Below are 15603 nucleotides of genomic sequence, written 5' to 3'. Positions count from 1 at the left end.
CTGTAGAGTTGGAAGGGACACTGGGGATCATCTAGTCCAACCCCCTGCAATGTAGGAATATGCAGCTGGTCCATACAGGGATTGAACCTGCAACCTTGAGTGTTATCAGCACCATGGTCTAACCCACTGAGCTATCCAGGCTCGGACACGAATAAACGACTAAACAACAAGAAGTTTATTGCAAACACAAATAAACTTTAAATGCTGTTACCCTTTACCCTCTTAGTCTTATTTTATTCTGTCTCTAACTCTTCTACCTCCCCTCACACAAGAACCAACTGCACTAACTGTCTCTCTGTTTCCATCTGTCTGCCAACTGCTTTCCCAACTGCCTTTTCCCAACCAACCAACCAGCTAACTAACTAACCCTCGGGCTAAGCCCTTTTATAAACAGGTAGGCTTTGCCTCTGGCTTTTCTATAGGTCTACCTATTAACCCTTTCTCTCCCCCTGTAGAGACATTTTCAAATGAACGGGCAAATGCCACAACCTGTACAAGTGGTGATAACACAGGAACATTGGAAGCTTCCTTATACTGTAATGAGTTGGGGCATTTTCCCATCTAGCTCAGTATTCTGTACAGTAGCTCTCCATAGTGGCAGATGAGGGGCATTCCCCGTCCTACCTGGCGATGCTCTACTACTGAGCTTTGACCCATTCCCCAATGTGCTGCTGCTGTTTTACCCCCTTTCCCTTTCTGCATGCTTGTATTGTCCTTTTAACACTATTGCCATGACAGAGCATAGGATCCCAACTGCTTAAGCTGGGAGCAAGTCATCGAGTAGCCATAACCCTAGTAGCTGCACCATGGATTGGCAAGTAATTGTGCCGAACTATGTGGATTGTGGCCATTGCTTTTAATGGGATCGAATTGGCTCAGGGGCATCCACTTGCAATCAACTGTTTCATAGCTGGGCTGTCTGTTAAATGCTGCTGCTTCCTGTTAACTTATGTCCAAAACAGGGGTATGGCTTTGAATTGCAGTACAGCGGCCAGAAAAAAATTGGCAGTAATTTTAGAACATGTAATATTTCTTAGACTTTGCTGCTGTAAATCTAGGATAAACACATCCCCCCAATATGCTGCCTCATTCTGCATGCTGCGTGTGCTGCATAATCCCAACATTTATTTAGCAGTGTTCTGTTAATAAAGGATAATGAGATACCGTAACACGGCAATGCAATTTACGAGGAAGCATCTAACGAAGGCTTGGAAAAACAAACAAACCAGTTGCAACAGCAAAATAGCCGCGTCCGATCCATAACTTCACTCTCTGCTGTATTGGGAAATTAAATTAAATATATATATATGTGGAAAGTCCTATGATTGGAACATTGTGTACCAGCTGTCTCATGCAGCTGACTAATTGATCTCTCTGTCCAGCAAATCAGGAACATTTGCTACTGTTTATTCAGAGCAAACAGGAAAGCATTGCATGAAATTACACATACACACCACACTTTTTATGAGCTCTTGCCATTTAGGAGAACATTCATGAGAAAAATGAAAGAATAAATAAATGGAACAATTCGGAAGGTATCTCGCAAGACTAAATTAATTCATTCCGCGAGTTGTGTCGTCTTGCGTTTTTTTTTGTCTTGCGAAGCACGGTGTCGGGAAAGTTTTGGAAAAGCTTCAAAAATCACCAAAGTCTTTAAAAACCTCAAAAAAGGCTACCACGCCGCGTTCTATGAGTTGCTCCTCGAAGTCAAGTCACAACTGTATTAACAGTGTTAAGAAAAAGGAAACAAACTTGCAAGACGTTTCTGTCTTGCGAAGCAAGCCCATAGGGAAAATCGTCTTGCGAAGCAGCTCAAAAAACAAAAAAACCCTTTCGTCTAGCGAGTTTTTTGTCTTGCGAGGCATTCGTCTTGTGAGGTACCACTGTATCTGGATGCAGTATCCTCGCGCTTGACAAGTTCTTCCTTCTCTGTGTTGTTGTTTCCAAACAGGTCCTAACAAAGGAACCTTGATTTGACAGTATTGATCCTGAGCTGGTAAGAAATTTAAAATAAGTGACAGAGAAGGAGAAGATGAAGAGCATTGAGGGGAGGACAGATAAGCATCCCAGGTAAGTACAAGGATACGTGGCAATTTAAATCAAGTGTACATGGATAGGAGGTGTCCAGCATCCCTGAGACCAACTACTTTGAAGTCAAATCATAGTCCATCTGTCCCCCCCCAAAAAAAAAGTATGTTAACTACTTTCTCTCAATTATACTTTTGTAGAATGTTGTGAACTATGAGATCAGGCAACCCAACCAAGTTGCTCTGTGTTTGGTAAGTATTTTTGGTGTTTGGATCCATCAATTTTCTTGAATGTTCTTGAGAAGATTCAGTAGTCACATTCCCACTCCAGAACTGGAACCCTCTCTTATTCCTAGGTGTGTTTGTGTAGCAAGAGGCAACCAAATTTCCAAGTCATTTTCCACCGTGGCTGTTGGCATGGAGTAGGTGCAAGGCAGTAAACCAAATTACAAGGGGGTGGGGTGATTGTAGACGAAATTCAAGAATGCCCATGTAAAATGCATGTGTACCATCAGCATGCATCCAATGTTATAACCTAGCAGAGAAATCTTGGAAAACACACAAATACTCTTTGCCCCAGAACACTTACCACAAAGCTCACCAGTACTGAGCTGATTCCCAGTCTAGCTGAGGAGAGCTTGGCTAACACTAGAATTAATTTTCCCCTTTGCAGAATGAGAGACATTTACATTTTAACAGCGAGGTTGCAAGAATCTCAATGGCTTTTAATGCCCGTCCTTGTTATATCAAACTCAATGTCACAAATATTTACATAACCAAGGATAATTAATACGTCTGTAATCACTTTTGTTGGCAGTGTTTGAAAGGAAAGCAGTGCTTCAACTTTAGCCCTCTAATCTAAAGAAAAGAAAAAGTCAGTATTGTATAATCAAAGTTAGGAATATTGAACACCAAATTACCAATAAGGTTAAAACCCAACAGCCTGAAGTAATATTAATGTTTCTCATTTTAGTTTATAGACAACAATTTCTTCATTTCCTACCTGCTACCCACAACATTTCAAAGGGGGAATGTCCTTGATTCCTCCTAGCACTGAGTATTAAAAGAATCTGGAATCTATTGAGAAGAAAATGTAGCTTAGCTTCCAGATAGAGCCTGAAATTAATTAATTGTTTACAGAGCAATCCTAAATACAAGAAGCTGTCATAACTTACGTTGTCTTAAACTAGGCAAACTTGGCCCTCCAGATGTTCTGGGACTGCAACTCTCATCATCCCTAGCTAACAGGACCAGTGGTCAAGGATGATGGGAATTGTAGTCTCAAAACATCTGGAGGGCCGAGTTTGCCTATGCCTGTCTTAAATTAAATCAGTTCAAGTTACTCCTGTTCCAAACTCCATTCAGGACTGGGGCTATTTTAGGCTGAGCTGGTTCAAGCCTTGCAGAGGGAAAATGGAGTCTGGCATGTGACTAAAGTGGAAGAGGTTTGGAATAGGTGTAAGTGTAAGTCTTCCCTTGCTGCAGATGTAAACAATGGAGCTCCTTCTCAAAGGAGGCAGAGATGACCACCAACCAAGGTGGCTTTAAAAGAGGATTAGAACAAATCATGGAGGAGAAAGCTATTGATGGCCACAACAATGGCTGTACTATGCCTCCGTTGGTGGAGGCAGAAATGCTTCTGAATACCAGTTGCTGGAAATTACTGGAGGGGAGAGAGTGTGGGATGTAAGAATCAAATGCAGTCAAACACAACATTGCTAGAGTAGACATGAAGGTTGTCTCAGTCCTCCAGCCAGAACTTCCTGCTTTCCAGGACTGAGACGAAACTTCCTATGTGTAACTTGAGATGGGCGTTGCCTCTCCTGAAGTAGAAAGAACCAGAACCACAGGCTGGCAACCATCTTGTCTCTATCGATGCCATCTTAATAACAGCACTACTAAAAGGCACCCTTGGCTCCAGGCCAAGAGAAGAAAAGGGGGGGGGGCTTTAGATAGTCACCACATTTAAACTATGTTCTAACTTTTTAAATCTGCCTTCAGGGAACCTTTATGTGAACATATGATTACTTGTGAGCAAACGTTTTATACTTTACAGAAGACTGAGTAGTGTCTTATTTTAGGAGGGATTAAACGGGGAAAATACCAGGAAATATTTACAGAGACTCTAACGAGTCTGAGCAAGCTATCTGCTGTGCGTGTGTTTAAAAAGGGGAATGTTAACTCTGCTGATTTTGTTGAACTTGTAAAGACAAGTTGGGATAGGATATCTTAGACAATATATCCTCCCCCGCATCCCTAAACATTCCCACAGAGAACTCTTGTGCTCAGATCCTGCTTGCAAGGTTCCCAAAGGCCTCTGATCTGTGAGAATAGGATGCTCAACTAGATGGGCCATTGGCCTGATCCAGCTGTCTCTTCTTATGTACTATTTTTGAGTGTAAGTTTTGCCCGCCAACCCACCATCTCAGCTGGGTTGAGGGTGTTATGCCGGTGTATGCCTGCCTGAACTGGGTTGGGGAAGTTATGCTGAGCTGGGATGAGGGAGCTATGCTGGAATAGCCCTTGGTGAATCCCAACTCGGTTAGGATAGCCCAAGATCTGCTTTTTTAAATTTGCTCAATCCAGTTTAGGTTTGGGTTGTTCTGTAATTAATTGCCCACTAAGTTTGTGAGCCTGCCCCCTACTTTCCTAGTAGAAAACTCTATTGAATTAATAGGACGTCTGGTTAAGGTTGTGCTGTTAATTATTTGTCAAGTAACTTGTGTAATAGCCCACCCAGGGCAGTTCACAAAATCATAACACAGTACACATATAAAACAATGATGGCAATCGTTTAAAAACCCATGCCAGGTGAACCAGTTTGCAAACATCATGATAAATCACCACCCAACTAACAGAACCATCTACATGAAAAGAACCAATTCTGAGAAAACAACCTTTAAGAGAAAGTGGCCCAAAGGAAAGAGGCTGTAGCTGTAACCCTGGCAATGTTCAGACTATAAGAACCTTGGTGGGGAGGGAGTTCCACAGTCAGGGGGGCCACCACCAAAAAGACCCAGCCTTTTGTACCCATCAGCTGAGTTGATGTATGAGCAGAGGCTCTGAGGCAGATCTAAATATCTGGACAAGCTTGTATTTTAGGCAGCCCATGAACTGTGGTCCCAAATAGTTTAAAGGTCAAAACCATTGATGTGAATTGGGTCTGGAAACACACTGACAACCTGCACAACTGGTACAGAATTTGTGTTGTATTATCCAATCATTATGAAACAAGCAACATCGTTTTGCATTTGCCCCGGGCTCCATGAGGGAAAGGAAAGCTGCAATTAATAATCGCGATCAGTCTTGCGATCTGAGCCATTGTTTCAACTCTCATATCTAAAGTGGTTTCTGCTGCGAATGAATCTTTTGGTGTTAAATAGGTTGTTTGTTTTAAAAAGATGCTCTGTCTTCCCACCTCTCCTCACCTTCCTAGAGGGAAGCTGCACTTTCACCAGCAATACAAATTGTTGAATTATTCTGTTCCATTTAAAAAAGAAAGAAAGAAAAGGAATACAAAGATGTTTTCACACAAAGGAGGTGAGCGTCTAGATGGATATTTCTATGACAGTAAGGTTTAAATTTCACAGCTTTCTGAATATGCCTGCCTGGAGGGAATTATTTCCATGTATGTAGAAAACTGACCTGCTTTCTTTTTTTACTGCTTAGACCAGTACTAGTTATCTCAGACAGTGATGCAGAAGAAATGCCAATAATGGAAAAGAAAAGAATAGCATGCCATAGGTTATATTGTATTTACTGTTTGTTTGCTTTTTAAAAACCCATTCTAAAACTGTCCATCATAATATCAGATTTCTGGGAGGTGTGCAACATAAGCACACATGAGAGAGAGAGAGAGAGAGAGAGAGAGTGCGCAACAAGAAAACTTCTTAAAACAGACCCACAATATAATCTCATACATGTCTTCCACTCCCAGATAAGCGGGTCTATCACTGCAGCCTACAACTTGCACAATTAAATCAGTTAAATCCTAATTTCGTTGATTTAAATCAACTAAATCAATTAAATCAACTAAACTAGGCATGGTGAGTAAAAAAAAAATGTTATTTCTTGGCACCTAAATGACACCACTGCTGGTGCAAAGGGAACTTCTGGGGCATCATGACTGAGAAAGTTTCCTCCCTTGTAGATTATCTTTGTGCCTCTGATGGGTAAGAGACATGGAGACAGACCTTGGCAGATGATCTTACAGCATAGCTAGAGTATCTGTGACCCTCTGTGTGTTACTGGACCATAACATGCATCATCTTGACCACTGGTCATGCTGACTGAAGCTGATGTATGCTGTAGTCCAACAACATCTGAAGAGCCACAGGTTTCCCATGCCTGTCTTAAAAAATGGGCAGGTTGATCTGAGAGTCCGTGTTCCTGCTCAGGTGCAATAGTTGTAGGGAGCCTAAATGTAATAGCCCAGAATCAATGATTAACACATGCATGAAAACCGGACATATAGTTATCTCCCATGCAGTATTCAGGGTTCAAATAGGGTAGGATTCCATCACTGGGGAAGTGGCCACCACTTTAGCCCTGTAACTGGCTCCTAAAAAAATGCAATTTGGCAGTCAAAAAACTGATAAAGGCCTGCAAGGACCAACAATGGCAAATGCAAAGGTGTCGAAGGGGAGCTCCACTATCATGTGACCCCAAAATTTCAGATCTCCCAAACTGATGCCCAATTTTAGTGCTAGTTTTGTGCTGTTTTGTGCCATGAACTCCGCATTTTGTGCTGCCTTCCAAACTGTGTATTTGACACAGCAAATCATGGTAAAAAGTTAAGGTCAAAAAAATCCAAACTTGTCGGATTGACTCCAAACAGGTGCCAAAGTTTTGCACAAAACTAGCGCCAGTTTGGGGGGGGGTCCAAAATTTGGGGGCCACACATTAATGGAGCTTGGAAGAGGCATGGATGAGGAAGCTCCCAGGCTTGCCAGTTGGGTTATGTTGATGGTTGACTGAAACATAGAAGGTGAGAAGCATGGTGATTATGATTATTGTCAATTTAGGGGGCCTGTGTTTGAGTTTCAAAGGAGTGAAGACTGAGACATGAGTCCCTTTGCCCTTGGGAAACCTGCGCTCAGGTTGTTTAGCACCATAGTTTTAAAAAATGGGGGGAGATTCACAATCACAACTGTTTCATTAGATTTAAATTAAACTTTAAATTCAGCTACATTTATATCCTCATTGTAATTTTGTTTTACACAACTCTGTTAATTAACTTCTCAAATGCAGTGCATTCATCTGCAGTCACTTATTATGCATCCGGTAGCTCCAGCACTTTGCTTGATGTACTTATTATTTTATTCACATGATCAGGCAGAAGTCAACTTCTTTAAGTACGCATCATCATTGTATTCGGAGATGAAAGGGAACACTGAACTATAGCTATTGTGTCTGTAAGGAGCCAAAGACAAACTTGCACTTTATGAATTCTAGGAAACACAGCAGGAAGAACAAGTTGAAAATCTCCCCCCTCCAAAAAACAACAACACCTGTTAATATTCCATGTTGACCTTTGATGGACCATTCAGAGAATTCAGAGGAGGAGGTAGTAAATTCTCTGGTAAGGGCTGCTTCTCACAACAGTGGTAGCTGGTGCCCATTGAGAGTGGGGAAACCAGGAGCAGCTGGAGACAGTGACAGGCAGCTTCAATTAATTCCAGTTTTGCCTCCATCTTCCTCAGGTGATTTCTACAAGGATAGCACTGAAGCTAAAGAGGAGCACATTGCCACAGGCTGTAAGGAAGAATGCAGGCAGATGAGGGACACCTAGGGCCAGATGAAGGGTTGTAGGGCAGTGTCACATTCTCCCTAATGGACCATGGCCACCTGTCATGGATGCTTTAGCTGATATTCCTGCCTTGCAGGGGGTTAGATTTGATGACCCTTGGGGCCCTTCCAACTCCATGATTCTATGACCAACCTCTCCTGTCTCACATTATAGCGTGTCAAGAATGGAGGATAGCCATGTGTACTGCCTTACAGAATCTTTACAGATCCAGTGTGGTATAGTGGTTAAGAGCGGTGGACTCATAATCTGGTGAACTGGGTTCGCTTCCCCGCTCCTCCACATGCAGCTGCTGGGTGACCTTGGGCTAGTCACACTTCTCTGAAGTATCTCAGCCTCACTCACCTCACAGAGTGTTTGTTGTGGGGGAGGAAGGGAAAGGAGATTGTTAGCCGCTTTGAGACTCCTTAAGGGGAGTGAAAGGCAGGATATCAAGTCCAAACTACTACTACTACTACTACTACTACTACTACTACTACTACTACTCTTCTTCTTCTTCTTCTTCTTCTTCTTCTTCTTCTTCTTCTTCTTCTTCGTCGTCGTCGTCGTCGTCGTCTTCTATTTGAAGGGCTGTTGGAGGACAGGCCCCTGTTTGAAGGCATCCTCTTACCTGAAGGCTGATTTACAGATAAAGATCCATCCGAAGAGAGCTAGTAGGCCTTGAAGTTGCCCCATAACTGTGTCCACCTGGGCAGCAGATAAAGTCAGAAGTGATGGGTGTAGCCCTCAGTGGGAATGGTTGTCACAGAGGCTTTTAGAGTACTGCTCTATTTTACAGCTTTATTCAGAGACAATATTGTTATTAATATTATTATTATTATGTTTATATACCGCCCTATACCCGAGGGTCTCAGAGTGGATCACAGAATAAAATCAAGATATAAAACCACAAAATACCTAATAAAAACAAAAACAACAACCCAATAGCCCTCTCATAAACACTTTCAGCCATGAAGGAACTTTCAGCTTCCTTCAAAATATCTCAAACGTTTTGTCTAAGCAAAGTCCTACAATTTCACTTAACATTTCATTTAAACTAGGAGGTGTGCAAAAATCCCCACTGAGCAAGATTTTGTTTTTGTTTTTGCTTGTCTTACTCAAGATTGTTTGGCTTTCCTCAAAATTCTGCATCTGTTTTGCCTGAGGATTTGCTTCAAGTTCCACTTTGGAAAGGATTCCAATCTTTTTCTACTATTTACCGTTTTCTACTATTTATTGCTAGATTTCTGAATTCTACCGTGTGATTTGTTTTTGTTTCATTGCTTATTATTTCCTTTCCTTGCATCTACTTTAAACTCAAATCCCTTGCTGGAAGGTCAGAAGCCAAACAGAAGGAGGCTGTATGTGTATGAGCTGAGAGGGTATTACTGCAAAAGAGAATGCAACCCTAGGAATTTTTTATGGCAATAATTTAGTCGCAGGCTTTGAATTCTGCAAAGTCCTACCAACAGAAACCTAGTCCCATTTTGTTGTGACAAAAATAAAATAAAAGCCATGGTAGTTGTTGCCATGGCAATGAGCCGAGTCTCTGTTTCCCTGATGATGACCTGTAAATTGGTCTCTTTGCCACCAGGTTTCCGAGCTGCTTTCACTCAGCCGCCATAGTTCTTTCTGACCCCAGAGGGGCCTTCTAAGCTCGGACATACTAGGCAAAACATCACCAAAAAAAAACAAGAAGAGAAAAGTAGCTGTGGCAGGGGTCGGAGGAGAGGGTGCTCCAGATCTGACTGAACCAGCAGTGAGGGGAAGGGGGTTCCAACCTTCGCTTTCCTGCTTGGTGCATTTTCCCTGTCAAAAGTACCCACAAAAACACACCATCAGCCAGGCAGAGAAAGACAAAACTCCCAGGAAAAGCAGCTGAGGGGAGGAATTTTAATCAGGAAACTGTCCCAAAGGGGAAGAAGGATCTTAGAGTATCACATTGATCTTGTTTTTTTATGCTGAAAATGGAGCCAAAGTATGCTAGCGCATGCCCAGCAGTATCTTCCTAGTCACTTCTTTTATTGCTGCTAATGTTCTTTTTTTTGTACAATGTGTGAATGTCCTATAACTTTGGATGAAACAGTGGCACACTCCAAGGTTTGCAGACATAGAAAAAAAATACTTATTTAGAGAAACAAACCCAAGGGGCTGTACCTCTCCAAATATACAGCCCAAAGAGGGCATATTTAGTCGCAATGGAATACTGAGTGTCTTGTGGGTTGAACAGAAAATGGAAGCAGGAGGAAAGGAATGGAGTATCCTGATATAAGGCATGACTGACTGACTGACTGACTGGCTGGCTGGCTAGCTACATACTGAATAGGAGCACTGAACATTGCAATTACAGATAGGTAGCCGTGTTGGTCTGCCATAGTCAAAATAAAAAAATTCCTTCCAGTAGCACCTTAAAGACCAACTAAGTTAGTTCTTGGTATGAGCTTTCATGTGCATGCACACGAAAGCTCATACCAAGAACTAACTTAGTTGGTCTTTAAGGTGCTACTGGAAGGAATTTTTTTTATTTCGAACATTGCAAACGTTTGTTCCTCTACTCACTTGGGTAAGGTAAAGGTAAAGGGACCCCTGACCATTAGGTCCAGTTGTGACTGACTCTGGGGTTGTGGCACTCATCTCATTTTATTGGCTGAGGGAGCCAGCGTACAGCTTCCGGGTCATGTGGCCAGCATGACTAAGCCGCTTCTGGCGAACCAGAGCAGCACACGGAAACGCCATTTACCTTCCCGCCAGAGCGGTACCTATTTATCTACTTGCACTTTGATGTGCTTTCAAACTGCTGGGTTGGGACCGAGCAATGGGAGCTCACCCCATCGTGGGGATTTGAACCACGACTTTCAGATCGGCAAGTCCTAGGCTCTGTGGTTTAACCCACAGCGCCACCCGCGTCCCACTCACTTGGGTAGAGTGGTCCAAATCCAGATATCTCATTCAGCCATGGTGCACCAAGAGCTTTGAGCAGGTCTGTGGACTTCTCACCCCCTCAGGACCACCTACTTCTATGGCAAGTTCCTCTGCCCCTACAAACAGAAACCAATGCAACTGAGTAAGGAAAAGGAAACCGAGTCAGGAAAGAATATAGTCATGACATAATGAATGAAATCACATCATGCATTTTTGGAAAGCTTAATGTATAAATATTATGGGAGAGAAAGGAGAAAAGAGGAAGATGCTTTTGGTAGTCACCATGTATGGTCCATAAGGGGTAGCTGTGTTAGCCTATTGCAACGAAAATGCCAGGGCATTACCATCATAAGAACACAAGAAGAGAATGCTGGATCAGGCCAGCGGACCATCTAGTCCAACATCCTGCTTTCACATTGGTCGACCAGATGTCTATGGCAACCTTGCAAGCAGGATCAGAGTGCAACCATACTCTCTCCATTTGTGATTCACAGAAACTGGCATTCAGAGACATAGTGCTACCTACAGTGGAGGCAAAACAAAGTCCTCATCACTCATAGCAATTGGAAGCCTTATTGTCTAATCCATATGTAAAGCCCTCCACCTTGATGGCTACCACTTGCTGGAGTCAATTCCATGGTTGATCTATGTTCTTTGTGGGAAAAGTTCTTTTTTTCATCTGCTCCAAAGCTTCCAACATTCATCTTTGTTGTATGGCCCCAAATTGTAGAATTATAAAAGGAGAGAAACCTCTCTCCATCCACATTCATAATTTTACTCATTTCTATCATGTTTTCTCTTATTCGCCTCCTCCTCCAAGCTAAAAAGGGCAAAATTTTGTCACCTTACCTCACAGGAAGTTGCTCCAGACCCTTGAACATCAACAATGGTTTTGAATAGTAGTGCAATCATTTTACATATTTTTATTTGCCAATATGCATCTCTCTGCGTGTGTGTACATTTCCTTTCCCTCTGACCTCACTGTCCCCCCCTCCACTCTATATGTATATATAGCTTTCAGCTTAGATGAACACATCACACCTCTGAAGAAGTGGGCTCAGGTCCACAAAAGCTTACACCCTATTTTTTAAGGTTCATTTTTTATTTTTAAGGTTTAATAAAAGGCCCTTTGTTGTTTCAGTTTTTCAAGCGCACTTGCTTATTGCATCATATTGTGCGGGCTCTTCTTTGTACAGTTGTTTACACAGACAACCCCCGTGGCAATTCTTTGTGTCCTCACTGCTTGGGAACCAGGGAGGATATTATTTCAACACTACATGGGAGGGGAGAAAGATAAAGCTGTAGGACATGTGGAATTGCACTGATATATCAAGCCTCTGTCATTTATCAAATCGACATGAATCATATTGATATTTATATATCACTCCAGACTCAGTCCCTGGTTCGTAAATGAGGTTTATGGGGACTGCCAAACACTGCGGCGTGAATACCTAACAATTGAAAGCTGTCCTTGAGAACACAATGCCAAATCGCAAGAGTGTTGGGGTGGGGTGGGGGAATCAATTCAAACCATTAAACCATAAAGTGACCTTCAAGGCTTAGGAATATAGGAAGATGCTGGACACTGAATCAGATCAATGCTCCATCTAACTCATAGCTAGTATTGTCTACACTGACTAGCAGAGAGTTTTAGGGGTTTAGAGAGGGGTCTCTCTCACCCCTCTGGAGCTTTCATTTATTTCATGAAATTTAAACACTGCTTGATTGTAAAGAAACAAAGAAGCAGTCAATGTGGCTTCAAAGAGAATGAAACAATAAAATTATTAGTAAAGACAGTTAAAACAGTTATTTAAGACGTTCGAAGAACAATGTAAGCAATAAACTAGAAACAGGTTAAAACACACATCAATGTTCTATAGATCTGGATAGGCTTTTCGTTAAAAAATTGTTTGTAGTATGCGCCAAAAAGAGTACAGCAAAGGTGCCTGCCTGACATCACCAAGCAGGGAGTTCCAAAGTTTACATGCTGCCGCACTAACACATCAATTTCTTGCATACATGGGGCAAGGCGATTTTGCAGGTAAACTTGCACTAAGTTGTTAAGGGCTTTATATACACCAATAGCAACAATCTTGAACTTGCCCCAGTAACAAATTGGCAACCAGTGCAGATCTCTAAGGTAAAGGACTCCTGGATGGTTAAGTCCAGTCAAATGTGACTATAGGGTTGTGGTCTCATCTTTCTTTCAGGCCGAGGGAGCTGGTGTTTGTCCACAGACAGCTTTCTGGGTTATGTGGCCAGCATGTCTAAGCCGCTTCTGGTGCAGCAGAACACTGTGAAGGAAGCCAGAGTGCACAGAAACGCCGTTTACCTTCCCGTCACAGCAGTACCTATTTATATCTACTTGCACTGGCATGCTTTCAAACTGTGAGGTTGGCAGGAGCTGGGACAGAGCAACAGGAGCTCACATTTGAACCACCGACCTTCTGATCGGCAAGCCCAAGAGGCTCAGTGGTTTAGACCACAGCACCACCTGTGTCCCAGATCTCTAAGCACAAGCGTTAGTTGATGACAAGGATAGAGATGTCAGGGAATAGATCCTGGAACCTGCTATATACAAAAACAGGTGCTCTACCACTGGAACACAGGTCTTCTGAAAATTCAGTCCTTCCCAAATCCAGGACCATTCAAATCACCGACACCAAAAGAATATCCATTTCGCCATTGCGAGAACAGGATATTGGATAGCATGGCCCTTTGGTCTGATCTAGCAGGGCTTTTATGTCATTAACAGATTTAGACATTTTTGAATGTCTGTGTGTGTGTGTGTGTGTGTGTGTGTGTGTGTGTGTGTGTGTGTTTGAGTGTTTGAGACCCATCTGTGAGACCCATTGGCTACCCTCACCTGTTTTAGTCAGTCAGTTGAAGCCATTCCCAGGGTGTGGCTGCTATTGCATGCTGGCAGCTTCTAGGAACCACAGGTGAGAACTGAGTGCAGGGTAGGTTGAAAGGTGGACAAACTATCCCAGAAGCAGTACGACATGTCCCCCACCAGAGGTACTACCCCTACTCTAACACCCCTGACACCCTATACAAACAGGCCATAGAGGGTCTTCTTTGTTATCCTTTATTTTATGCCCACTCCAATCTCTAAGGGTCTATTCAGTTTGCGAAACATTGAAATTTAAGCAGTCGTACAGTGATACAGGCCAGAACCACACTCAATCAAGCATGGATAATGTTGTACATCTATTTAAACCTGACCTTCAACTGTTCTATCTGATCGAAACAGTTTCTTCACCATTCTTTGGATAATGGATTTTTAGCACATATTACGAGCCGGGAAGAATGTGGATTAGCGTCGTCGACATTAAGATGAAAAAGGAGTAAAAACGGTGTTGCTGTTTTTAATAATGAGGAACCCCTTCCACCTGCATTCTAAGGAGCAAAGATGTCGAAATGGATTCGGCTGAATCGAACAAAGCCTATTCATCTGCACAGGGGGATATGAATGACAGAACTAAGTTTAAACCTGGCAAGCTGCCAGCTTAATTGAGACTGATAAATATGCATATTAAGGCCAGCAGCCATCCGGCTCCTTATTTGTGGATTTTTGTTCCTATAAATTCTACTTAGAGAAAGCCAACTAAATGTTGTTGTTGTTGTTGCTGCTGCTGCTGCTGCTGTGCTTCTTGCAAAATCAAACCTTTCCACCCCCTTAATTTCATCAGCACCCTTGGCCTCAGTTGTTTAGTATTTAAATGGATATATTCTTTCTGTGTGGATTAGTGGGAACAGCCAGATGAAAAAGCAAGACACAGAATGTTTTTGTTCTAAAGGCTTCCTTTGTAGCTAAGTAAAGACCATAAACAAATTAGTTAGCTAAGTGACCAGTGGAAATGGAGGAGAAATGAGTTCAATGGACTTCAATGTCTGTACACTAATGCGCAAAGCATGGGAAATAAACAAGATGAGCTTGAGCTACAGCAAACTAAATATGACATAATAGGCATCACTGAAACCTGGTGGGATAAGTCCCACGATTGGAATGTAATAATGGAGGGATACAATCTATTTCAGAGAAACAGACCAGACAAAAAAGGAGGAGAAGTGGCGTTATATGTCAGGGATGTGTATACCTGTGAAGAGATCCAAAATTTAGAACCTCAAAGCCAAAGTGAGAGCATTTGGGTCAAAATTAAGGGAGAGAAGAATAACAGAGACCTCATTGTGGGAGTTTACTATAGATCCCCAAGCCAAACGGAGGACATAGATGATGCCTTCCTGGAACAGATGGCCAAGCATGCAAAAGGAAGGGAGATAGTAGTAATGGGTGACTTCAATTACCCGGATATTTGTTGGATGTCAAACTCAGCCAAGAGCATAAGGTCAAACAGATTCCTCACTGGCCTTGCAGACAACTTCATTGTCCAGAAAGTGGGAGAAGCAACAAGAGGAACAGCCATTTTAGATCTGGTCCTAACCAATGTTGATGACCTGGTTAGTGGGGTAGAAGTGGAAGGATCATTAGGTGTGAGTGATCATGCTCTTCTGAAGTTTACTATACAGTGGAAAGGAGCAGCCAAGCATACTAGGACTCAATTTCTTGACTTTAAGAAAGCCGACTTCATAAAACTTAGGGAAGTGCTGGGTGAGATCCCATGGACAGTAATACTAAAAGGAAAGGGAGTTCATGATGGCTGGGAGTTTGTTAAGAGGGAGATAGTAAAAGCACAACTTCAGGCAATACCAATAAGACGGAAACATGGAAGGTGCCTAAAGAAGCCAGGGTGGCTATCTAAAGAACTTTTAATTGAGTTAAGATTAAAAAAGGATGTGGACAAAAAATGGAAAAGGGGGGAAACCACCAAAGAGGAATTCAAACAAATAGCCAGCACATGTAGACAC

General features: G+C 42.4%; 1 long non-coding RNA gene across 1 annotated transcript; it reads left to right on the top strand.

The window, feature by feature from the left end:
* The first annotated feature begins 205 nt into the window (after positions 1 to 205).
* Positions 206 to 11862, top strand: LOC308588991. The gene is made up of 6 exons (XR_014009002.1): positions 206 to 394; positions 1952 to 2070; positions 2229 to 2279; positions 2384 to 2449; positions 5464 to 5567; positions 11749 to 11862. It is a non-coding gene; the product is annotated as an uncharacterized lncRNA (long non-coding RNA).
* The last annotated feature ends 3741 nt before the right edge of the window (positions 11863 to 15603 follow it).

The sequence above is a fragment of the Podarcis bocagei genome, assembly GCF_964188305.1.
Source record: "Podarcis bocagei genome assembly, chromosome: 6".
Classification (NCBI taxonomy): domain Eukaryota; kingdom Metazoa; phylum Chordata; class Lepidosauria; order Squamata; family Lacertidae; genus Podarcis; species Podarcis bocagei.
This window is presented reverse-complemented; position numbering and strand designations above follow the sequence as displayed.